This window comes from Gorilla gorilla, chromosome 16 (assembly GCF_029281585.2).
Source record: "Gorilla gorilla gorilla isolate KB3781 chromosome 16, NHGRI_mGorGor1-v2.1_pri, whole genome shotgun sequence".
Classification (NCBI taxonomy): Eukaryota; Metazoa; Chordata; class Mammalia; order Primates; family Hominidae; genus Gorilla; species Gorilla gorilla.
The window spans coordinates 37,294,897-37,320,169 of record NC_073240.2 but is presented as its reverse complement, the minus strand read 5'-3'; the positions used below and the strand labels follow the sequence as shown (position 1 = coordinate 37,320,169).

The 25,273-nt window shown below is 38.0% G+C and overlaps 1 protein-coding gene and 3 pseudogenes across 6 annotated transcripts in view; all 4 read right to left on the bottom strand.

Moving 5' to 3' along the window:
* The window catches only part of CDIN1 (CDAN1 interacting nuclease 1), a 230,925-nt gene that overhangs the window by 190,106 nt on the left and 15,546 nt on the right, over positions 1-25,273 (bottom strand). The window lies entirely within an intron of this gene.
* Positions 919-2,234, bottom strand: LOC101128318 (la-related protein 4-like; annotated as a pseudogene).
* LOC134757238 (la-related protein 4-like) lies at positions 2,238-3,259 on the bottom strand (annotated as a pseudogene).
* On the bottom strand, positions 4,689-7,031 carry LOC129527043 (tropomyosin alpha-3 chain-like; annotated as a pseudogene).

The window sequence follows — 25,273 nt, the reverse complement described above, 5'->3', positions numbered from 1 at the left end:
AGGGTTTCATCGTGTTAGCCAGGATGGTCTTGATCTGCTGACCTCGTGATCCGCCCACCTCGGCCTCCCAAAGTGCTGGGATTACAGGCGAGAGCCACCGCACCCGGCTGAAATTTTCAATGTTTTTAAGAACCCCCATTCTTTCCTTGAGTATCAACCTGATTAGTAGTCACATGTCCAAGTACAATCACAGTTTTACAACTTGTTGAATGAAATATTAGTAAGGTCAAAAAGACAGACTCAATTTCAAACTAAAAAAAAAAAAAATCTACTCAAGTTTTACATTCAGTTTTCAAATCATTTACCAACATGACGACAGATTTTGCTTCAATCGCTCTTGTACACACTCACACCCACAACAGGCACCCCAGCCACTAATCCGCTTTGCAATACAAGGCCATATAATCAGAGATGGCATTCTCCACGCCAAACTTTAAATAGATTTTAAAAAGTAATTTCTAATTTTACAGAAATGCTTCTTCAAAAAATATTTCCTCTCACTCCCTCATCTCCTATACTGAAGGATGTATAATGTTGTTTTTTTTTCTTTTTCCTCCAAGCTAAAACTGAACCCTCAAAATTGATTCCTGGCAGCAAATCTCTGCAAATTAAAACCAAAAACAAAAATAGAAAAAATACACTTTATATGTGTGTGCGGATGGATGGATAGATAGATAGATAGATAGATAGATAGATAGATAGATAGATAGATAGATAGAAATCCTCCAGCATTTATAAATCACATTAGAGATGAATTTTGGGATCCTATCACTCACAACTCCAAAATCCATAATGATTTAAGGATGTACTTTCTCCTGTTTCCTTCCTGGCTAACCCTCTCCCCTCCAAAACAGTTCAATATAGCTACAGCTCAAGTTTAACGGGAAGAGAGAAGTTTTTGAATAGTTTTGTTGTTTTTTACTTTGGTGATCTGGGTGGCACATATTGCTCTTTGCCATTACGTCACGTCACTCCCTGAGGTATAGCCCTATGACTAAACTGGCATCTCTGTTCCCTGATTCTTCCAGCTGCTGCCCTGGGAATGGTATGGCCTCAGAAGCCAGAATAATCCTTACTAGCCCTTGCTTCTGGCTTCTCATTTGGTTTCTCAAGGGACTTCTAAGAAGCTGCATTGTCTTTGTGGTGGGAGACACTATATTGGAGCGAAGTTCCCATAGTGGCTACACAAGAACTGAAGATGGCTCTTTAGGGGGCTTCTGGCACACTTCAGCATAACTTAACTTTCAGGGTTCCTGTAGAGTCACGGTGTAGCTACATTTATGTTACTATTACATGGTGAGGCAGTACTTGCCCTCCATGGCTTTGTAGTACTTGGAGGAGAAACTGGTATAGTCGTCTGGTTGAGACCACCCTTCTGAACAGAGGAATCCTCTATTAGATCCTTTTTTTTTTTTGGCTGAGTTGTGCTTAATGCAGTAGGCTCAGCTGCACATGGAGAACTGGTACTCATACTGAGTTGCTGGGCAGAAGTGCATTCTGTCTGCTCATCTGCAGGCACTGGGCAACCAACTCTCAACACTTCATTATCCTTTTCTTTGTAGACACCTTTAACAACGTCAGACATCCTATTCTCCAAAATGAGTTTATCTGGGATTCTTGATGAACTTCCAGGTAAAGGTGGAAAATTTGAGGCTAGTAAGTCAAACTTTGGTGTTGGAGGCTTTGATTCAGCTGTTGAAGGATGAGGTCTTGAGATTGACATCTTGTCGTCATCTTCGACCTCTGAAAAGAGTTCTCCTGCCCCTACCATAGTCCCCATTTTGTTCCATCTGCAAAGTGGAAGTCTCCTTTTGAAGTTAAGTTTACTCCTAATCCCCAGTTACTGTAGGATTACGCTTTCAGTTGAAAAATTTTTTGAACTAGATCTGTTCAATTGTCCATCCCCCAATGATACAGTCCTCTGTTGAGTGTTCTGAACCACTGGATGACCTAAAATGAGGCTTCAGATTTTTTTTTTGGAAAGGTCGACCCATATTCATAGCAGTAGCATGTCTTTTATAAGATCCTGGTGAATTAAAGCCGTTCACAAAACTACCATTGGGAAAGCGGGCCAGTGGTGTTTCAAAGTAAGGTGTAGGATTTGGAGACCAAGACTGAGGAATAATACTATAGACCGAGAACTGCTGGTGAGGATTATATACAGGCTGCATAAAGACTGGGGAGGCATACTGTGCTTGAGTCTGAATGGGCTGACTATAGATACTAGAATCCATTAATCAGTAACAATTCTTAGCAAAAAATGTATTGATGGCTTTTATCCTTGCCATAATTGGCTTGCCCTGAAATGTTTTAACTTCTTCTCTTAAGGATTTAAAAGCCTTTTGTGCATCTGTGTCTGACTGGAAAGTGATATACCAGCTGCTACTGTGTGCAAACTCACAACTTATCACTTTGGGGCAGTTTTCAATTTGAACAAAGCTTTCACTTCCTCTATTGGTGTTGTTTCAGGAATCTCTCTAAGAATCACAATACAACGCTTATGACTTGGCTCACTTTTTTACCCTTCTCATTGATTTGTACCATGGGAGAAGACCTTAACACTTCAAGAATTACATCAGGGTCTGTGGTCAACTTTTTTATTTCTTCCATGTTAACAACTGTCCAAACTGGGGTGAACTGATCACTCTATCCATTTGAGAAATCAAGTAAAGATCCTTTGACAAATTTTCTCGTGAAAACCAGAATTCTAATTGTTTCTTTAGACATTCTTTTAGGTCTTCTGTAGAAATTGCTGAATTGCTTTCTCCAGAAACATCATATATTTGGTAACTCAGATCTTCTGGTCCTAAAATCATCCCATCAGTTGATTCTTCAATGCCTGTAGTATTTCTTGTGGTTTCACAAGACAAAGAACACATTACTTCATATTCTTTACATATATCTTCTGAGAGCTCTGCATTAACCTCAGGATGAGCACCCAATGTGGCTGCTGTTTCATGCCAAGAGCTTTCAGTTCTATGAGTTACTGGGGTGGCATCAGTATTCCCAGGAGCAATTTCTTGCCATACTTCGGCATTAGGATTTAAACCAGTTCCTTTAGATGTTACCTGCTCCACGAAAAACAACATGTCGTCCTCTGCTCGGCCCAATCATTCCCACAGCTGCAACTCTAACTGGCTCACAGGCCCGTGCCCCAACAGAATAAATTTTTTAAATAAGTTTTTGTTCCGAAATATTAAAAGGTATAATACTTTTACAATTTTATTTGCATTATATATATATATATATTTTTTGACACTAAGTCTTGCTCTGTCACCCAAGCTGGAGTGCAGTAGCACGATCTCGGCTCACTGCAACCTCTGCCTCCCAGGTTCAAGCGAGTCTCCTGCCTCAGCCTCCTGAGTAGCTGGGATTACAGGCATGCGCCACTATGCCTGGCTAATTTTTGTATCTTTAGTAGAAACGGGGTTTCACCATATTGGTCACCATATTGGTCAGGCTGGTCTCGAACTCCTGACCTTGTGATCTGCCCACCTCAGCCTCCCAAAGTGTTAGGATTATAGGTGTGAGCCACTGCACCCAGCCTTGCATTATATTCTTGGAACAATACTGGAATTTGCACAAGGCTGATATTACTCTATGCAGACTAGAAAATGTAGGCTTATCCCAGCACTTTGGGAAGCCAAGGCGGGTGGATCACCTGAGGTCAGGAGTTCAAGACCAGCCTGACCAACATGGAGAAACTCCGTCTCTACTAAAAATACAAAATTAGCAGGGTATAGTGGCTCATGCTTGTAATCCCAGCTACTTGGGAGGCTGAGGCAGGGGAATCGCTTGAACCCGGGAGGTGGGGGTTGCAGTGAGCAGAGATCGTGCCATTGCACTCCAGCCTGGGCAACAAGAGCGAAAGTCTGTCTCAAAAAAAAAAAAAAAAATGAAAGAAAAAGAAAAATGTAGGCTTAGAAAAAAATTACCAAAACATACACAGAGGCATCCAGTTGTTAAAGGATAGAGCCTCTAAAAACTTAACATGGCACCTCCAAATCCCTGAGACCCAAAGCCTCCAGTTCACCTGTCCACCATGTATATGATGTGCATTCAGCCTGGTGGTTAAGAGATTAGTTGTGAATTCCAGATAATGAGAAGGAAGAGGCTACATCATGCCGCTTATGTTTTTCTGTACACACATCCATTTTCCCCCATCGATGCTCTTGCTATATTCTCCCACTGGTCCAATGTTAGACTGAATTGAAACACTGTGAAGGCAAATGTTCTTCAGAATTGCTTTTAGAATAAAAATATGAAGGAGGATACCTGGGAATTTCCAAAATGACTACATCAAACCTGAATTGTAACAGAATTCTGACAATTATATAATGCTCCAAGAAGAAAACCAGAGGAAAAACAACATGTAACTTCAAACCAAAAAACAAAACAAGAAATTGAGAAAGACTGTGTTTTTAAAAAACTAAATTTTAAGCATTCACAAATGTAGGTAGAAGAATCTTTCGTTGGTTGTTGCGGGACTCGCACTGCTGTTTCAGGGGCTCTCAATAGAATTGCTTTGGGCTAGGAGTTCATGAAACCCTTCAGATTTCTGGATTTAGTGAGCCCATAAGTAAGTCTCATGTTGAACTTTAATTATTTTTTGGACCACACTTCATTGTGCAGATTAATTTTAATTGAAGTATTCTTTTCTTCATTTGCTTTTCCATTAAACTGAGTTCTTTTTATTATTATTATTTTCATTTTTGGAGGGACTGGTTCTTTATTTCAAAAAGACACTTGTCAATATTCAGTATCAAAACAGTTGCACTATTGATTTCTCTTTCTCCCAATCGGCCCCAAAGAGACCACATCAAAGGAGAGTACATTTTAAGCCAATAAGCTGCAGGATGTACACCTAACAGACCTCCTAGAAACCTTACCAGAAAATGGGCACTGGGTAGGGAAAGAAACTTTAAAAGATCAACAAACTGTCAGCCCACGGACTGCAGAGGCTGTCACAGCCAGATGGGGTGGCCAGGGTGCCACAAACCCAAAGAAGCAAAGTTTCAAAATAATATAAAATTTAAAAAGTTTTGTACATAAGCTATTCAAGATTTCTCCAGCACTGACTGATACAAAGCACAATCAGATGGCACTTCTAGAGACAGCAGCTTCAAACCCAGAAAAGGGTAATGAGATGAGTTTCACACGGCTAAATCAGTGGCAAAAACACAATCTTCTTTCTTTCTTTCAAGGAGGCAGGAAAGCAATTAAATGGTTACCTCAACATAAGGGGGGACATGATCCATTCTGTAAGCAGTTGGGAGGGGGTAGAGATGGGACAAAAATTTTGTCTCAGAAGTCTTACCATCTTAATTTGGTGACTTCTAATGAAAAAATAAAATAGAAATAACATTATCCAAAGATATATTAAAGCTGAAAACTTGAACAGCACATTTTTTGTTTTTGTTGTTGTTTGGCTAACTCCTCCTGGAATCACCTTTCTGGTTTAGATAGTACTTTGTAGACAGCAATGAGGCTTCCCATAGTACAGTCTTTCCCTGGGCTCTGTTTGGCTCTCAGTAAGGCAGGCCTATACCTTTTCCTCTCCTCTATGGAGAGGGGAATATGCATTAAGGTGAAAAGTCACCTTCCAAAAGTGAGAAAGGGATTACATTGCTGCTTCAGGGCTGTGGAATTATTTGGAATGTTTGACAAATGGTTGCTACAAAACAACAAAAAAGGTAATTACAAAATGTGTACATCACAACATGCTTTTTAAAGACACTATGCATTGTGCTCACATTCCCTTAAATGTTGTTTCCAAAGGTGCTCAGCCTCTAGCCCAGCTGGAATCTCTGGGAAGAGGCAAAGACAGTTTGGCAAAAAAGACACAGGGGAGAAGCGGGTGGCGAAAGGAGAAAGCAGCCTTCCAGTTAAAGATCGGCCCTCAGTTAAAGGTCAGCTTCAGGCAGGCTGGCCTTAGGTGGAGTCAGGGTCAGAGGGAGGAGCAGCAGTAGGGTGGGACTGGGGCATTCTACAGCTCATTCAGGTCAGCAGAGTCTGGTCCAGCATCCTCTGTGTACAGAATACTCCTCTTTGGTGCATTTCAGTTTATCTTCCAAGTCATTTCCAGCTTGGCTACCGATCTCTCAGCAAACTCAGCACAGGTCTCTCCTTGAGTTTATCAGTAGAATCTTGATCTCTTCCTCATATTTGTCTTCTTTTTGAGAGTAGTTTTCTTCAGCAGCACTCAGACACTTCAGGTTCTGGTCCATCAGTCTGATCTGCTCATGCATCTCTCGGCAACGGGGCTCTGCCAGCTCAGCTCATTCTCTGTGCGTTCCAAGTCTCCTTCAATGATCACCCACTTACAAGCCACCTCTTCATACTTCCTATCTGCCTCTTCTGCAATGTGCTTAGCTTCTTTGAGTTGGATTTCCTGGAGTTCCATCTTTTCTTCATCTTTTAAGGCCCGGTTTTCAAAAACCTTCATACCTGTCTCACTCTCATCAGCAGCTTTTTCCGCTTCTTCCAGCTTTTGCAGGGCAGTGGCCAGGCGCTCCTAAGCACGGTCCAGCTCCTCTTCAACCAGCTGGATCCTGCGGTTCAAGGAGGCCACCTCAGCCTCAGCCTGTCCCCGGGCCCGCCTTTCTCCCTCAACTTCTTGCCGGAGGCGCTCAGCTGGCTCCTCTGCATCATCTGCCTGCTGCTGCACAACCTGGATCTTGCACTTCACCGCCTCGATGGTGGTGATCCCAGCCATGGTGCCCACCTAGCTACTGCTCATGCTCCGGTTCCTGCCTCCTCCACTCAGCATTGCAGCCTCCTCTCCAAAACTGAGTTCTTAAGACAGGGAATCCTTTTTTTATCTTTACATCTTTTTAACTTTACGTCATCAATATTTAGCACAGTGACTTGCACCTATTAGCCTTCCAAGTGATGACTTAGTGAAGAATGACCCTCCTCCTCTCATTCCCTAACATCCACACCCACATACCAAACACACAAATCCATTTTAAGGGAAAATGTAAAAACACTGCAACTCACAGACACAGCAAATGAACATGCATTGAGACCACATGTGAACACATAACAGAGATGCCATTGCTAAAGGAGACGTTTTGCTTCCAAACACCGTGGTGCCTAACAATTAGTGATTTTAAGCTTCACAAGAATAAGAGAGTGTGTGCTCCTAATTAAGTCTTAGAAATTTTGACTATATCAAATATAGAACAAAAACCTAGTGTTTTGGCCTCTGCTTTCATTTTGATAATGGCTACAATATCACAAAATTCAAGCAACCAACTGTTACCTTTTTAAGAGATATCAACAAATAGTGAGATTGATGGAAACGTTTTCTTAGGGAAAAGATGTTTATGTCCAGACTAAAAATAATGATGCCTGAAAAGAGCACTGTGACCTGTTGATTATATAACCAGTAACCGCTCCCTAACCCAACTCTCTATCTTTACAACATCCAAGAAGATAATGCAGACTAGTCATTGCAGGAAATCTGTAAAAGCCATATACAAGTCCTGACATAGTCAGACCAAATCCAGAACCAGGGAAGTAAAGACGCTCAGCATCATAACATGCCAAGCTTACTAAAAGGCTACATGACTCACCAGCAATCAGTAAGGCACACACTTTAAAATGGCTCTGAATATGGTGACAAACTTGGTCTCATGCAGCCTCATTCTGATCTCATATCCTAGGAATCCAATCTGATAAAACCCAGCCCATCTATCTCTAATAGATGGGGTGAGGTTCGGTTACGAGGGATAAAAAATACAATCCCTAATAACTGTGGATTATACAGTACAGAAATGTTTGTCTTTCCCAGTAAGATTTGTCTCTTCCACCACAGCAATTTTGCTCCAGGAAGTCCTTGGGACCCAGGCTCCTGTCAGCTCACCATTCTGTCAGCCCACAGTTAAGACTGTGGCATGTGCATTCCAGACAGCAAGACTGAGAAAGGATCCTGAAGAAGAGAGACAAGGGCTGTCTCTTAGGGAAGGCTCCACATAAAACTAAGCTGCCACATGAAACTTACGCTTACTCTGCAATAGCCAGAACTCAGTCCCATGGCCATGAAAGATACAAGGACGCCTCTGTTCTTGGAAGTCATGTTCTGGTCAAAACTGGAGGATTCTATCACATTAGAAGAATGAGAAAACAGACACCTGGGGAAAACTACATTTTCTATCATGGGAACAGCACTCTATCCAAGTGAACTCAACAATCATAAATGAAGCTACTATAATTCTGAACAATGTACCACGGCTAAAAGTTGTCTTCATTCACTTTACTTACTCAATAAATTTAAGCCATTTTAAATTCCTACTATATGTTATTCCTTTAAGAGTTATCTCTAATAATTATGAACTTCATTTCACAAACACCATTGGTGAGTAACAGAGTGTAGGGCTAGAGATACCACCAAAAAAACAACTTGATATTCATTTGATAAAAGGCAAATGCCTTGCTGATGTTTTTAGTTCAAGATATGATCGATTCCGTTTAGTAAAATATTTGCCAACTTTAGGAATAAAGTATTCGATTCCCAAAACACAAACTTTCTTTCTCCTATTCTCTTTCAAGATAATGATAATATTAAGAAAATTTTAAAAGCAGCTGATTTTATGAGGTATGGACATTTCATTTCATTTCATTTCAAAAGAGATGCAGGTATACCTAGATTCACCCAACCAACCCACGATAATTTTGTATAAGTTTCCTTCTCAGTCTCTCTTCATTTCATTAAACCCACCGATGTACATTAAATAGCTACACATTTGGAAGCCTCTTCAAATAGGTGGTTAGTTCACTTATTCAGAATTTCAACAAATATTTATCAAGCACCTGTTTGTTGACAATTTCCATGTGCTGGAGAGTGGACTCTCAAAAGAGTATGTGGCACAGGACTCAGCCTCCCCAAGACTTTTATATTCAAAAGGCATTGCTTCTGATAAGTAGAAAACACAGTTATTCTCAGAACTAAAGGACTCCCTACTGTCTATCTGAGTATTGTCAATAGCTACCCAGTTCAGTCAGAACCAGATTCTCCAACTGTACCTAAACAAATTGCCAAGAAGTGCTAAGGCCTCCCCCAAAAACGCCTGTTATAATAAGTTCTTTCAAATAACTTGTTAAAAAGGATCTTACTACAGAATGTTATGCAGATAATTTGGGTAACATAACACTAAGAGAATGAGTCAGAAGCATCATCACTCTTGTAACCTTGACCCTGAATTTGGTCTAAAACTTCTATACATTTTTAGTGGCATGTGAGAACAGATGCTATAACACCTGAAAATGGCAACACTTAAAATTCCTAGTAGTACAAAACCATTACTCTTCCCACTGGACCCCTTGAACTTTAATAATGTCTGACCTGGCTGGCCAATAAGTTCTACAAGCAGACAGAAGAAAACTGCCAATATTAAATATTGCTGGAATGATTTGTCATTTAGAAAGATGTTACAGGTTCTCTTAAAAACAGGTCACCAATTCTGTGGACACTTAATTTTCTTAAGGCAGTAGCCATTGCAGAGGGCAGGTACCCACCTTTGTTTATGCAAATAGAATCCAGCTGAGAACTAGATTCATATATTCTTATTATCGCTTACACATAAAGCAAACAAAAATACACACCCACATACACACTCACACGCAGTTATATACAAACCCATCCAAATAAAAGATAAAGTGTGGCAAAAGAAGTGGATGTGAAAGACAGCTATTCTTTTTTCCCAAGATGAATGGCACAAAAGCCAACATCTCATTAACTATCCAAAGAAGATGATATACTACACAACTATGTCTAGATAATCATACATTAATAATTTTCACATTACACAACTGAAAAGATTTATAAAGGCACAATTTAAGAATCTACCATGCTTAAGTCACTTAAAACAAGCAAAGTGACAAGAGGAACAAGCAATTAGGTACTTCTCTACAACACCACAATTCGAAGTGACTTCCTACATGCCCCTTGCTTTAGTCAAATATCATTTCAACATGCAATTATCCCTGTGCTTTGATGCAGCTGTCATCTGTTTTGTTTTTAATGCAAATACCTACTTACTGATTAAATATTTCCTATATTATAGTTTGTGAACCCTTTCTCGTATTTTGCTGATAAACTACTTTAGCAAGATAGCCAGTCTTTGAGACCTCTGAGATAATATTCAGCCAGAGGAGCTCCTAAGGTACATACCCTACTTTGATATGTCAGAGAGCTAAAGCATGTGGTCACACAGAGAGCTGTACAAGGGAGAAGCTCTCATCTTTTCTCTCTCAGACTGTAGAAAGTTTCCTTTTCACAGCTTTACTAAAACACCAGCCTCCAGATTGGCAGGGCATTATCCTGGCACTACATCCTTCTTAAAAGCTTAACACATCGTGTGTGAAAAACAGGAGCTCTTTCTATCCACATGGACAAACTGGAGCTCCAAGACAGTAAGTGACTTGCCCAGGGCCATGCTCTTAGCACTGCAGCAAAACTGGCTTTGGAAGCCAGACCTCCTACCTGGTCTGGATCCCCAGGCCAGTATCTTCTGGCCCAGGAAAGGTGATGGTCTCTTCCCAGCATTCAGCTAAAGAAATACATTTCATAAACCATATCTGGTTAATCACTTTGTAAAAGCACTAGAACTGAGTTTAAGTTTTTTCTCAAACTCCTGGCTTCAAGCGATCCTCCTGTCTCGGTCTCCCCTTTCAAGTGCTGGGATTACAGATGTGAGCCACCACACCCGGCCCTTTAAGTTTTTTCATTTTAAGTTGATAGATCCCTGATTCTTTACAATTATAGTTATTTTTTAAGTAATATTTTTACTGGTTTATACAAGTTTTTATTTTTAGCACTTTACTAACATGACTCCTGTCAAACTGTCAACTTAGATGATATGATCAAGATATAATAGGCCCGGTATGGTGGCTCACGCCTATAATCCCAAAACTTTGGGAGGCCAAGGTAGGAGGATCCCTTGAGAACAGGAGTTTATGACCAGCCTGGATAACAAAGGGAGACCCCCATCCGTAAAAATAATTTTAAAAACTAGGCCAGGCATAGTGGTTGCACACCTGTGGTCCCAGGCTACTCAGGAGGCCGAGGCAGAAGCATCACCTGAGCGTGTGAGGTTGAGGTTGCAGTGAGCCATGATCATGTCACTGCACTCCAGCCTAGGCGACAGAGCCCAAGACTCTGACTTAAAAAAATATCTATCTATCTATCTATATATGTACACACATACACACACACACACGGATATTTGTGTAAAACTTTAAATATATATACTTGTGTATAACTTTAAAAGGCAAAGCGAAAAGGGAAAAAATTAAAAGCATGCCTAACTTTTATATTCAGGAGATTCAGGAGATTGCTTGCCAAGTTTTTTTTTAATTTAACATACTGTTTAAAGAAAAACAACTTTTACTAAAATAGTGTATTGAACAATAAGAACTTCACTAAAGAGTGATAACATTTTCCTCATAGAAAGGTTACAGATATGTCTATATTGATCTTCTGTACCTTCCTTCTGGAAGTAAGATCCTTAAAAAAGAATAACTCAAGGATACCATAAATAAAATAAAAAAGAGAACCAACAGACTAGAAAAAAATACTTGCAAATCACATATATAAGGCTTGTATCTAGAATATGTAAATAACTCTTACAGCTCATAATAAAATGACAACCCAATTAGAAAATGAACAAAGAATGTGGATAGACATTTCTTCAAAGAAAATATACAAACAGCCAATAAACACATAAAAAGATTCCCAACATCATTAGTCATTGAGGAAATAGAAATCAAAACCACAGTGAGATACCACTTCATACCCACCAGGAATATAATCAAAAGGACACAATACACAAGTGTTATTGATGATTCTGAGAAATTAAAACCCTCATACATTCCTATGGAGAAACATAAAATGATGCAGCCACTTTGAAAACTAGTTTTATGGTTCCTCAAAATGTTAAACCATATGACCCAGAAATTCTGCTCCAAGGTATCTATCCAAGAGAAACAAAAACATATGTCAACACAAAAATTTATACATTAATGTTCATAGAAGCATTTAATCATAATAGCCCAAAAAGGGAAACAACCAAATGTCTACAAACTAATGAAAGGATAAACAAAAGGTAGTATATTCCTACAATGGATTTTTCAGCAATAAGAAAGAATGAGACAACACGAATGAATCCCAAAAACATTACGCTAAGTTAAAGCTAGTCGTATTGTATAATATCAATTATACAAAATGTCCAGATAGGCAAATCAATAGAAACAGCTAGTAGATTAGTGATCGCCTAGGACTGAACTGAGCCAGTGTGAGAATGGGGAGCCATGCCTGATGGGTACTGGGTTTCTTTTTGGGGTCGTAGTCGTAAAATATTCTGTAATTAGATAATGGTGATGGATGCCCAAGTTTGTGAATATACTAAAAGTCACTGAATTGTACACTTAAAAAGGGTGAATGTTACAGTATGTGAATTGCATATCCATAACAGGTTATAATTGAAAAAAGAATACTTATATAATGTACAATACACTTAATTTTAAACTGGAATGAAGGAAAGACAGAAGAAGGAATAAAAGGAAGTTAAGAGGGAGGAAGGGAGGGAGGGAAAGAGACACACACACAGATCTCAAAGAAGTCAGTCATGATCGTGGGCACGCTTCTAGTGGAACAAGACTCCAGATGGAATGCATATTAGATCATATGAAGTAAGCTATTATATTTTACATATTGTATCAGAAAACTTAAGGCATGTTTCTTTAAACTAATAAATTGAGTATTTCTCACAGCTTATTTTAAATACTGTAAAATTACCTCCTCGTATTCTCCTGTGAACTATATCATCAATGTTCTTCATGTTTTATTTTCCTGACACACCAGATAAGATGTTATTTCCATTGAACACAATCCTAGTCTTCAAACTATCCACATTATTTAAGGATGCCACTTCCCACTGATCCAACAATTTGATAAGATATTATAAGACTGGAAACAATGGAGAGGAGTGGAAGATCTTTCCAGTTCATTTTCATGGGTACCAGGCACGATTACACCTACTGTTCACAGACTTCCAGTGACACTTAAAATTTTAACAATGTACTTTTCCAGCCTCAAAAACGTAGGGACCAAGAAAACACCTTCTGTCACAAGTACCACTGATCAACCCAGAAAATGCCACCAAAATGGTAGTAGAGAGTTAATAAATCAACTCCTACTGCTTTAAACCCCAATTCAAAAGTCTCTCTGTGACTTCCAACCTGTTTGGGTTAATCCCTAGACAGGTGGCAACCTTACTAGAGTAAATTAACCACCCCCTTATTGTACAAAAAGAGCTTGCTGGTAATTGACAGGAACACAGCTAAATATGACTGTGCCCTTAGGGAATATAAAATTTACATAACCCCCTTAGAGGTTAAGGGAATAGTGACTTCTATAAACAGAGATTTTAATTTAACAGAAAACATTTTAAAATAAAGTTTAGGTATACAGTCTTTTAAGGAATTGAAACAGACATCATAAGCAGGTAAATACAGAACTGCTGTGGGAGAAAATTAAATTATCCAAGACTGCTTTTACCCAGAAGCTTTTTAGCCTTTGTCCTGTATGGCTTATTTTGGATGATTTTTCAACCAGATAATAAAAAGCAATTTCATTTAAGTGCTGCAGTCACGGAGTTTACCACATGAAATCCTTCTAAGCTTCATTTCCACATCTCTTTATGGGTACACCTCTAGCATTCGTTCATTCTTTGGGTAGCATACTTTCCTCCGTGTGTGTGCAGAGTCCCAAACTTCATTCCCTTATTCTCATTCACTTCAAGAAGTGGTCAGCTTTGTGGAAATGTAGAAGTCGGACTTTCAGTCATCTTTATAAGCCAAAAAGTGTATTTCTTCCTTTTCCATGAAAAAGAACAGAAATCACATGGGAGGCAGTATATCTAAAACAATGAATCAAAACTTTGAAAGACCCATGCTCAGAAACATATTCATAGTCTATATATTTATATATAAAATATATGTAACACTACACAATGCGTGATGCTTTTAAAAAACCAGCATCAAGGTTATCTACTGTGACTTCAGATCAGCAGAGAGAAGGAGGCAGATAGAACTTTGGAACATGAGTAAGATAACACTCATGTCAAAACAAAAAACAAAAAAAAAAACTCCTTGTCCTCAAGCATGCTAATGAAGCAAGTGATAAGCTATAGGTCAAATTCCCACTTCTACAATCAAAACTTATCATACAAGCTCTTGAAAAGGGAGTGCATCTGTCATATGTTAATGACTTCAAGCCGTTCACTGAACTTTTAGGTGTACAGGAAAACTTAAAAGCACTTCACAACTCCTTGTGGGTATAATTAGCCTGTTGGAATTGTTGGCAATTCTCATTCTGGGACTTTAAAAGGTCACTCCACTCTTTAAGATACCAAATTTGGAGGTACTCTCCCTTCTGGACAGATTAGGCACACCCTGAAATTAGTATACACAGCTGCACCTGTTGCAAAGCCTTCACTGATGTAAATGGGGACAGTCAACAACATTCTAAATTCTCGAGGGATTATTAGACCTTGGAAACCAAGTGATGAACAAATCTGATGTCTGCTATTGAGGTGATGGATGGTGGTCACACTCTGACTACACACAGAAGCCAAAATTTTTATTCTTTATAGACAATTCCAGCTAACACGGAAACCTCCTCACTTGACTCTCAATCTTGCAAGGAGTCAACATGCAATTTTGCTATTTAACGGAACTAAGTTTTTCATAATCTAGTTGAGTTTCTACAAAGAACAAAGAGAATTCCAGATTTAAAAAAAAATACAAGTTACAAAAACAGCATTATTGATTTATATAAACTTTATTAAATCATGGTGAAGTAAAAATGCTGCTAGTCACATATGGAGAAAAGTCTTTGCAGTTTATAAATTTGTAGGTCAAAGCTACTCAAGTTCTCCTTTAATCTGTTAATCCTTTACAAAAGTATTATACACACTGACAATGATAGTGATTTCACGGCTATAGTACAAAATAATAATATAGATATTTAAAAGAAATGCATCTAGGAAAGAGGTGTGAATTCAAGAAATCAGATTCAAAGTTTGAGAAAGTCTGATATAATTGTCATTAAACAGTAGTTAAATCTTAAACATAAAGCCATAAATTATGTCCTTCCTTACTTCCGTCTTTCCTTTCTTTTTTAATGAAAGAGAAGCACAGAGGACAAGGGTCTAAATCCCCCTTTCTCTTTAAACCATGTGAATCTTAGATATTTTCTATGTCAGAAAACACAATTCTTTGGCAGCTGATATATGTGACCACATAAACAAAAAGAACTACCGTAAAGCCATTTTAAACTAAGATATTGTGCTTGGTAAATCTATTAGGCAAAGAGCCTCTTATTATCACCACAATATGTTAAATATCATCATATATGCTTAGGTGCTTTTTAATATATAAATTCTTTTGAAAACATAATTGGAATTTTACAAAATAGGGAAAAAGATTTTTTTAAAGGAGTTTTACTATATTACTGTTAAGTAAGTATACTTTCTTCTGAGTGTACTAACTATATGTGTAAATACTTCTAAAAGGTCAGCTGAGATAATAATATAAAACTTAATGAGACTATTTCAAAATTAGCATTCCAACTTGAATAAAACCAACAGGAGTTGATTACATTCTTATTGCTCCCCAAAAGTATTTTCATCTGATGTTTACTCTAAAATGTGTGTGTGTGTGTGTGTGTGTGTGTGTGTGTGTGTGTGTGTACCTTTTAAAAGTCATAGAAGAACATTATGGAATTGATAATTTTTTTAGGTTTGCTGTTGGGTCTACATGGTAATCAAATTTAGAAAACCATAAATTACACTTAAATTTATTATTTACAAGCAATTAATTATAAAAAAAAAAAGCCAGGTGGCTTTCATTACATAAATTACTGTTAATGACAGAGACCTCATGCTGCTACTGAATTTAGCATTTGCATGTGTCAAGTGCACATAGTGGTGTGTAACTCCCCTCTTCAGGGTGGAACCAAGCATTGAAGCAGAAGGCAAGCTGCCCAAGTTTCAGATCACACCCGAACTGGTCCTTTCAGCCCCACATATTCCGAAGGTTTTAACATCTGTAGCAGAAAATCTGTCTTCCAATAACATTTTGTTGAAACAGCTTTAAAACCAGATATATAATTACTGATCATCAAATAGTGTTTACCTATGCTTAGTTACTAAAAGTCCTATCTCTATGATTTAAATATTACCAAAAAAAAGTTTAATCAATTTGCAGCAAACCAAGGCATCTATTAATATCTCACAAATGCAGTTTTTAAAATAATGTTTAATGTTGCCTCCCTACCACAGAAACTGTGCTAAATGAATGGACAATAACTCTTTTTTCAGGGTTCTCTGTTTTACTTAGCCTTTTGTAGTGATTCTTCCAACTCTACAGTAAGCATAAGTCCCTTCCAAAGACAAGGAAGAATTTTACCTCTTTATTCTGATAAAAAGCATGAGTTTCAATGATATAATAGGAGAGTAGGAGCTTATATGATACAGAAACACAGGAAGAAAATAAAAATAAATAGCAAATAAGTTTCATCCTATTTCAAACCCTATCCCAAATAGAGGCCTAAAGAAGTATCTCCAACCCCCTCCATCACTACCACCAGAAAAAGGAGAAAGTTTTATGAAAATGCTTTGTAAGCTATAGGATAAAATTCAAAAATGACTATAGTCTTCCTTTCTAAGCAAATAAGAAATGCTTTAAAATGTAACTGAAAATCCTAAATTGAGCTACCACTCTGGTTTTCAAGGATTAACTGCCTAGTTAGATTATCTAACCCTTTACTTTTCTTCTTCCTCTAAGAAGCCTGCCTTATAAACAACCACCAGAGAGACGGGTAACGGAAACAGGTTAGTTAAAGGGAATGTGTCTTTAGCTTCTGAGTAGTTAGTCTACATTTGGGGAGCACAGAGAAAAGGTGGGCATAAAATAAGGGCTAATAGTTAAGGAAGGAGAGTCTGCACTTACTAAGTACAAGGATAAAGTAACAAAATAAACTTTTTCAGCTAAAAGAAGGAGCTAATTTACTCACATTATCTTTGGCCAAAGTAATAATCCCAGAGGAGTGTGATTTGTATATTTAGCACCAATGATGCTGCCATGGCTCAAAAACACAACTTACCTTTTTTTTTTTTTTTGAGACGGAGTCTCTGTCACCCAGGCTGGAGTGCAGAGGCATGATCTCAGCTCACTGCAAGCTCTGCCTCCCACATTCACTCCGTTCTCCTGCCTAAGCCTCCCAAGTAGCTGGGACTGCAGGTGCCTGCCACCACGCCTGGCTAATTTTTTGTATATATATATTTTTTTAGTAGAGACGGGGTTTCACAATGTTAGCTAGGATGGCTCGAGCCTCGATCTCCTGACCTCGCGATCTGCCCGCCTCGGCCTCCCAAAGTGCTGGGATTACAGGCGTGAGCCACTGCGCCCAGCCCAACTTATCTTTAAGAATCACTTTAGAACCACTTTACCAGTTACACAAGAAAACCAACTTCACAGTCACATCTCACATCTCACCAAAATACAGGGTGGCCACCACGTCTAGAAACACAGATAAATACAATAAAGGATTTATTGTTATTGAATTATAACACATGGCAAAATAATTATGTCTCTAGAATTTATGGTCACCTAGTAACATCAGCCCCCTTATTTTTCAAACTTAATAATGCCTTTTGTCTCCATTCTCAAAAGTACCAAAGACACTGCGCCACACACTCTAAAAATACTTGCCAAAACAGAAGTCCCAAAAGTGTTTTTGCTATCATTACAATGTGTCCCCAGTAGGAAATAGTATTCATTATAGCACTTTTAAAACTGTGAGCCATTAATTTATAGTTGCAATACATGTGAGGGAAAATAAATGTTTGGCTATTGGAGGACATTAGAAGAGTTAAGTAGAAGACAAGATGCAGGCGCTGATAGCCTGGCAGGCACAGGGCACACCACCAACCAAAACCATCAGCCCCTTCCACTGGAGTGGCTGGAAGCGTTCACGCTGAGCACATATGCTTAAGAATTCACAGTAAGTGAAATTCAAACTCTTTCCCTCTTACTGTTACATAATAATTTTTCAACACCCTAACAAGATTTTTCATGTCTTCCTAATCCCAATTAGGAATAATAGTAGCTTTATCACTATGAATACAAAAAAAAATTGAGAGCTGCTATCGATAAAACCCTGAATGTTTTGGTGTATGGTGCAAGTTAACGATTCAGTGATGCTATGATCGTGTCATGTTCATGACGAATTTTCAGAGAGCAGCCTAGAAAAGTCAATCAGCACTGCTGTCTATTTTTATGATGCTGGAGGCAGTACAATGGTAGAGCTCACTAGCACTGTGTGCCAGGCAGGACACGAGGATTTTACTCATACGGTTAGGAATTCCAGTCCCAGAGAAGGCCAAAAGCAAAGGTCTAATGTAGACAGTTAAGATAAAGCAGCTTAGCTTGAAGAGGAAGCTAAAAATGTTCTGCTTTGGAAACTGCCATATTTGTGACCTCATGGCAGACTGAGAAAACCAAAGAGCTCCAGAAATCACACAAGTAGTTAGTTCACTGGGGTTTTACAATGCCCTGTGGCTGCTCAGTTGTGAATCCCCTGAAAAAACAAGTTCATGAGGTTTAATAATAGGTGACAGATCACCTCAGTAGGTCGTTTTGCAAAAATATCCATGCCAAAGACCACAGAGGTACCTGTCGGACATGGTCAAGGGTGGTAAGTATTACACTAGTCTCCATCTGAATCATGTAAGCTACAAGTCTAAGATTGCAAAAAGAAAATGGGGTATAGAAAAAGGACAAATCTCCAATCACAAATCTACCTTGATTCCAGCCACTAAAATTTCACATAAAGATCCCTTTTCAGTCCAAGTTACCCCGTGCTGAAGGGTAGGACAGTTACACATCGTACCTAGTCTCAACCCCTAATGAAATCCCAGTTGGTAAAGTCATTCACATTCTAAAAGGGAACCAACTCCTCACACTGCAGAATGTTAGCACTGCACAATAATCCACAGTTAAGTAAACTCTGAAAGGAACCTTTTACTTTTTTTTTTTTTTTGATACCCCTACTTGGGACATCAAAACACTGTAGCATTACTTCCTAAAAATAATAGAAATTATGTTGAATCACATGAAACAAATTTACTCTCACTCACGAATAAAAGTCAATCACTAACTTAGAATTAACCATTGAAATAGGAAAAATGACATAAAAATGGATTGAAAAGTCTATCTACAAATGTTAAGGTTAGAATTCATCTAGGATCCATTTCTTTTGTCCAGTTTTACATCAAAGTTTCATAAACTACTGAAAACTATACTTCGATGGAAAACATGCCTCCACTACTAGTTCTCCTGGTATAAATGGTCCCAGAATTTATGTCTTTGACATGTGGCCACGGATTTTTACACTGCCACCAAAGTATTCAGTTAATATACAAATTTCTACCAAACCAAGCCATAAACAAATCTTTAACTGAAAAGCTCTGTCTACTCGTTTATAATCTGTTACCTGGAAAAAAAGCAGAAGGTCTCTCTAGCCACCTAATCATCATATCAATGACACATGCCACAAGAGAGAAGCACTAGTTTATTTGATTGATCATGGTAGATAAACTCCAAATAACAGAGAAATTAACAAATGCTTGACATTTGCTCAACATCCATTATTCTGACACTGCTTTCAGAATTTCAAAGCCTGGGAGTATGCTTAATCAACATTCATATTCCCTCGTGAACTACAGGCACCATATTGCACCCCGCCTTCATACTGATGAAAACTGCATATTGGCCATTTCCAAAATGTTCTGGGACTCCACACAGGGCCCCTTTTCTCTCTTGTTCCTGCTCTGCAGTTTTCTTTTAAACACTTCCAAGACAAAAGCATCTGCCAGTTTTTCTCTCTAGGGATGTATGCAAAATGAACTTAACAGTTTTAAGGCAGGAGTAACCCTCACATCTAAATTCATTCATAGGACAGAAAAGGGCCTAAGAGGCCTCTCCAGGGACAAAACCCTGCTGAAATTCTCCCTACACACAACAGTGGGAGCTTTATAAAATCTAAGTCCAGACAATTTCCAATTCAAATGCCCAACATAGCATGACCTTTGTCAGATCTCTGAGCCCAAGATGCACCCATGATTTTTTATTCTAACCAGCACAGACATTAGACAGGGCACTATTGCTAAGCAGGAGGTTCAATATTTGCATGCTCTTCTATTGTGAAAATGTAACAGTGACAGCACTGTGTCAAATTCTTTTCCCTCTAGAACTTTAACTCCATAGGAGAGGCATGGCTGACAGATGACTCCCCAACATCTGTGTTATGTACACTGCACAGCTGAGGAGCCCTGGATCACTGTCAGAACATCGTGGAGCTGACCTGCACCTTTCTTATGCCTTCTTCTTATCCCTGCCCCAACCCACAAATATATAAATATCTATAATACAAATAGTGCAATTTTTAACAAAATATAAAGATGGCAAGACAGATTAACATAATTTATAGTCATTAAGCTGTTCACGTAGCAGCTCAACATATGTTGTATAAATGTCCTATACCGAATAATTTATCAGATCTGACACAGTGCACATCATATTGTTTTATTTAATACACTTACTAAAATTTCATGGACCAAGCATCACTTCTTAAAGCACTGAGAAAGCACTAGAAAATATTTATTCACCTCCTGTGATTTATTTTGATTACCCTTACAGCTACATGATAAAGTAGAACTCACAAAATTACAAGGTTAAGGTTTACACAGCCATTGCTTCATATACTAAAATATAACAAATGGCTCCATGTCTGTCTTATATTTTACTTTCATTTAGTGTTAAGTAGAACAGCAGACTAAGCACTTAGCTGCCTACTGAATATTTTAATATTTTAAAATAGGACTTAAATATCTTGGCCCAGAGAGTGGGAGCTTAAGTAACAATTTTAGGAAGGAATAGTAAGTCCTCTGCAGGGTACTAGTTAGAACAGTACTGCCCCCCTCCCAAAAAAAAAAAAAAACAAGTATGCTTCAAAGTTGCCATCTCCTCAAAAGAGATCATAAAAATAAGCACGGGCCCACATCAGAAAGTTAGCAAGAATTCACTGAATGCATAAAAGAACACTACAATGCTAGGCAATACAGCGTACAGCTGGAAGATCAAATCACAGCAAAGTACACAGCTCCCATCCAAAGGATCTCACAATTAATTCAAATAGAAAGCAAAAGAGAGAAATGTATACATTCCAAATGAACAGGTAAAAGTAACTACCATGGCCAAAGCAAAACAAACAAACAAACAAACAAACAAACAAAAAAACTCACTAAAGCTAATATTCAAGAAACCAAAAAAAAAAAGATGGGGGATGGACAGATGAGGAAAGGAAGGGCAGAAAAGGAGAGGGTGGAAAAGGGAGGGACGGACAGAAGGAAGGAGAGAGGGAAATAGAAAGGGAGGAAGGGAGGGAAATAGATTAGACGTGGCACTTGAGATTCTTCACACTTGAGATTCTTTTTCATCACTTTTCTCCTAAAATGTTTTATCTGGGGGCAAGTCTCCAGGACAAGGAAAATGAAATGAAAAGGATGGTAAAAAGATCAGCAATGGGAGAGGAGCTGAGAGCTTCAAAAGGCAAGGTCAATAGGGCTTTTCAAAAAAAAACATGAATGCATGTTGGCCTGATAATGTCTGGGAGAACTATTAAAAACTTTATTGTATCAACTGCCTTAGGAAAGAATACTAAGCAAAAAACCTTTTGTTTCCAATGGACTATTTTGTTTAAAATGTAGTAAAAGTGAAATGAAGACAATAACTAATAACTAATAATTAATGACTAAGTCAGGTCAGGTGTGGTGGCTCACACCTGTAATCCAAGCACTTTGGGAGGCGGAGGTGGGTGGATGGTTTGAGTACAGGAGTTCAAGAGCAGACTGGGCAACATAGCAAAACCCCGTCTCTACTTAAAATACAAAAAATTAGCCAGGTGTGGTGGCACATGCCTGTAGTCCCAACTACTTGGGAGTGTGAGGTGTAAGGATCACCTAAGCCCAGGAGGTCGAGGCTGCAGTGAGCTGACATTGCACCACTGCACTCCAGCCTGGGCAACAGAGTGAGACCCGGTCTCAAAAAAATAATAAGTTTTACGTCCATTTATGAGTGATAAAATAAATGAGAATTATTCCCAAATATCTACAAAATAATAATCTTCTCACAAAAAACACTCTCAGGTTCCCAAAGAAGCGCCATATGTTTCAAGGTGTAGATACTACAATCCAGAAGCAAGGCATCAGCTTCTCAAAAACTTGACCTTACCATCAGATGACAGGAGAACTGACAGTCAATGAGATACTTCATGTGGAGCAAAGAAACCACAAAGCCATATAATATTGTATTGCAAGTCAGGCAGCAGAGTGACATTAGATGAATAACAGGTTATTGTAAAAATACTGAAGGTTCTATCACACTGCATCCTCAGAAAGGAAAGATAAAGACGAAGTCAAATACAGTTCAATATAAAAAATAGTAAAGTTCCAATCTCCCAAAAGAAAAGAACGAAAAATAGGAAAATAATCTTGCTCAGTTTAATGCATGGTGATAATGGTACCTGGAAAATCCTAAGTACAGAATAATTTAACCCTTACAGCGTTATGTCTGAGCAAAAAACCACTTTAGCCATAATGCAGGGTTTGTATGAAAGTGAGTGCCAGCATTAACAGATAGCTTTAAGAGTTGGGATGGTGGTAGAGAGGTTACGTATCAAAAAATTCAGTAAGAGGTCACTGAGAGCATTGAGAAAAGAAAGAGTTTGAGCATTGCAAATTCTTGCTGGGACCCCTATCATCACCATCACTCTGGCATTTTATTTCTAAACAAGCAATGTATTTTACCTTTCTGAGATTATTTTCTGGTTACAAGCCAACCATTATGAACCTTTCAGTGAATCACTGAATAGGGCACTTAAAGGGATAAACAATTATAAAAATAACTCTGTCACAGGCGCATACATTTTATTTTATTTAGTGATGTAATAAGCTTAGGGGCATATATCAGGTCCAAAATGGTCTTGGTCATTAATTTGAGCAATAAATCATAGGTCTTGCCAACAATGACGGCAAACAGATGCTAACAAGGAAAGGTATTATTTAATATTGCCACGTGTTATAAAAATGTAAGTGTGTTTAAGACATGTCTTAAATTTTTATAATAATATGCATTTAATACATTACTGTTTTGACACACGCAGGAATCAGATTTATAGGTCCCATTCTGTAGCTTCTTCTTCTGTGAACATGAGAGCATATTCTGGGTTGTTTTTGTTGTTGTTGTTTTTTGTTTTTTTTAAAGAGGGGTTTAAAGTGCATGTTTGCAACTACATCTAATTGGTTGTCTTGCTGTTTTGTAGTAAATAATGTCAGCATTGAAACTCATTTAAAAGAATGAATCTACACATTTTGCCCGAATTTGAAAATAGAACATTTAAAAATTGTAATTTTTAAAGAAACATTACAGCATAAGAAATACATAAGAGCACTTTATATCAAGTTGGCAACTAATTTTTTTTACATTCATTTTGAACTATTCTGCATACCAGGCAAAAATTACCACCTTAATAAGTTTACAAGTAAAGTTCAATATTCAAAAATTTGGAAGTAACTAAGAAAAACTCCACTTTATATCTTCATGCAAAAATCCTAAGAATCAACAGTAGTATATCAAAACACAAAGTAATTTAAAATGGAGTCTTTCTATCCATAAATTTGGCAAATTATGCCAAACCATAATATTCCCCCTCTAATATTTCCTTTCAGAGCAGTAGGTTTATATTCCTTTGCCAGCAGGTCGAATCCTCCTAGGGAGAGGGCTTGTGAGGAAAGGGAATTAGGGGCTAAAAAATTAATCCAAAACTTCTTTAAAAAAAATAAATGAGCTTTTCTTTTTTCACATCAACAAGATACTGACTCTACTAAATATATTTTTTGTTAGCAATTATTTTGTTTGAGTTTCCTTTTCAATCAACTCTCCTAGCTGCCAGCATGGTCTTCCCTCTTTTTTGTGTAGGCAAGGAGTTCATTCTTTAGAATACTTGAGGAAGCAGTGCTCGGAGTATGGAAACTAAATTTTCTTCATTAAATCTACTGAAGCAGATATTAAAAATGCATTTAATATACTGGCAATGGTCGGTGGGCACTGCTGACTGTGACAGGCCAGTTACTGATGATGTGCCGTCAGATGGCCTTCTCAGCAGGCGCCTGGGTCTCAGGCTGCTGAAGGACAGCAATATCTTCCCTTGTGTGTAAGCTCTATTCATCTCCCAAGTATTTACTAAATCACAGGCCTCTGCACACATAGCCCACGTTTTCAGCGTATGCTAACAAATGATGGATGGCCTCGTCAATTCATTACGTCCTGAAAGCATGGTTTCCTGCCATTCCAATCATCAAACCTCAGTGCTTCAGAGCTGATCAGTCCCAGGGAATATATTTTGCAGGCTCGATTAAAAGAGTAGAAGTTCTTTCCATTAGACTCTCTGGCACTCTCCTCAACTATTTGTTGTTTCAACCAATTATTAGGGCAGACTATTCAGTAGGTGTTCAGGTACTATAACATGAGCAGGTTTTTTCCTGATGTTCACTAAAGTGTAATTTCTTTTATGACAAATCAGTGGAGGTATTTGAAAATAAAATATTTGATAGAGAAATTCATGTTTTAAAACAATTTTCCTTCTAGGTACAGTGGGCAAAACCTTAAAAATACTTTATATCATCATATTATTTTATATTATATTATAATGTAAGTGTATTAGCCAATGCACTTCAAATGAACCTCCAAGGCAATAGCCATTCTGTAAATCATCTAAGCCTTTCAAGACAATAATTCCCACACATTCTCTTAATTATAATCTAGATAAAGGCACAAACTGCTTAAAAATTCTCCTGACAGTTCCAAAGTTAGATGACAAAAGTTCAACTTGTCAAAGAAAAAATCTTCTTAAAAGAACATTTATTTTCAGTTCCAAGGTTACATATGTCAGTTGTCTTTTCCACAAGCCATAAGAACATTTTTTTCTCTATAGCTTATCTATGGAACAGAAAATAAATAAAAGCACAGTCATACCTTTTACTCAGAAACAGTAAACTTCATAAAAACAGATGAACTTACCACAACTAAACAGAAAGCTGAGCTTTGAGGAAATGGGGTGGTATTAAAGAGCCAAACAACTTGCTAT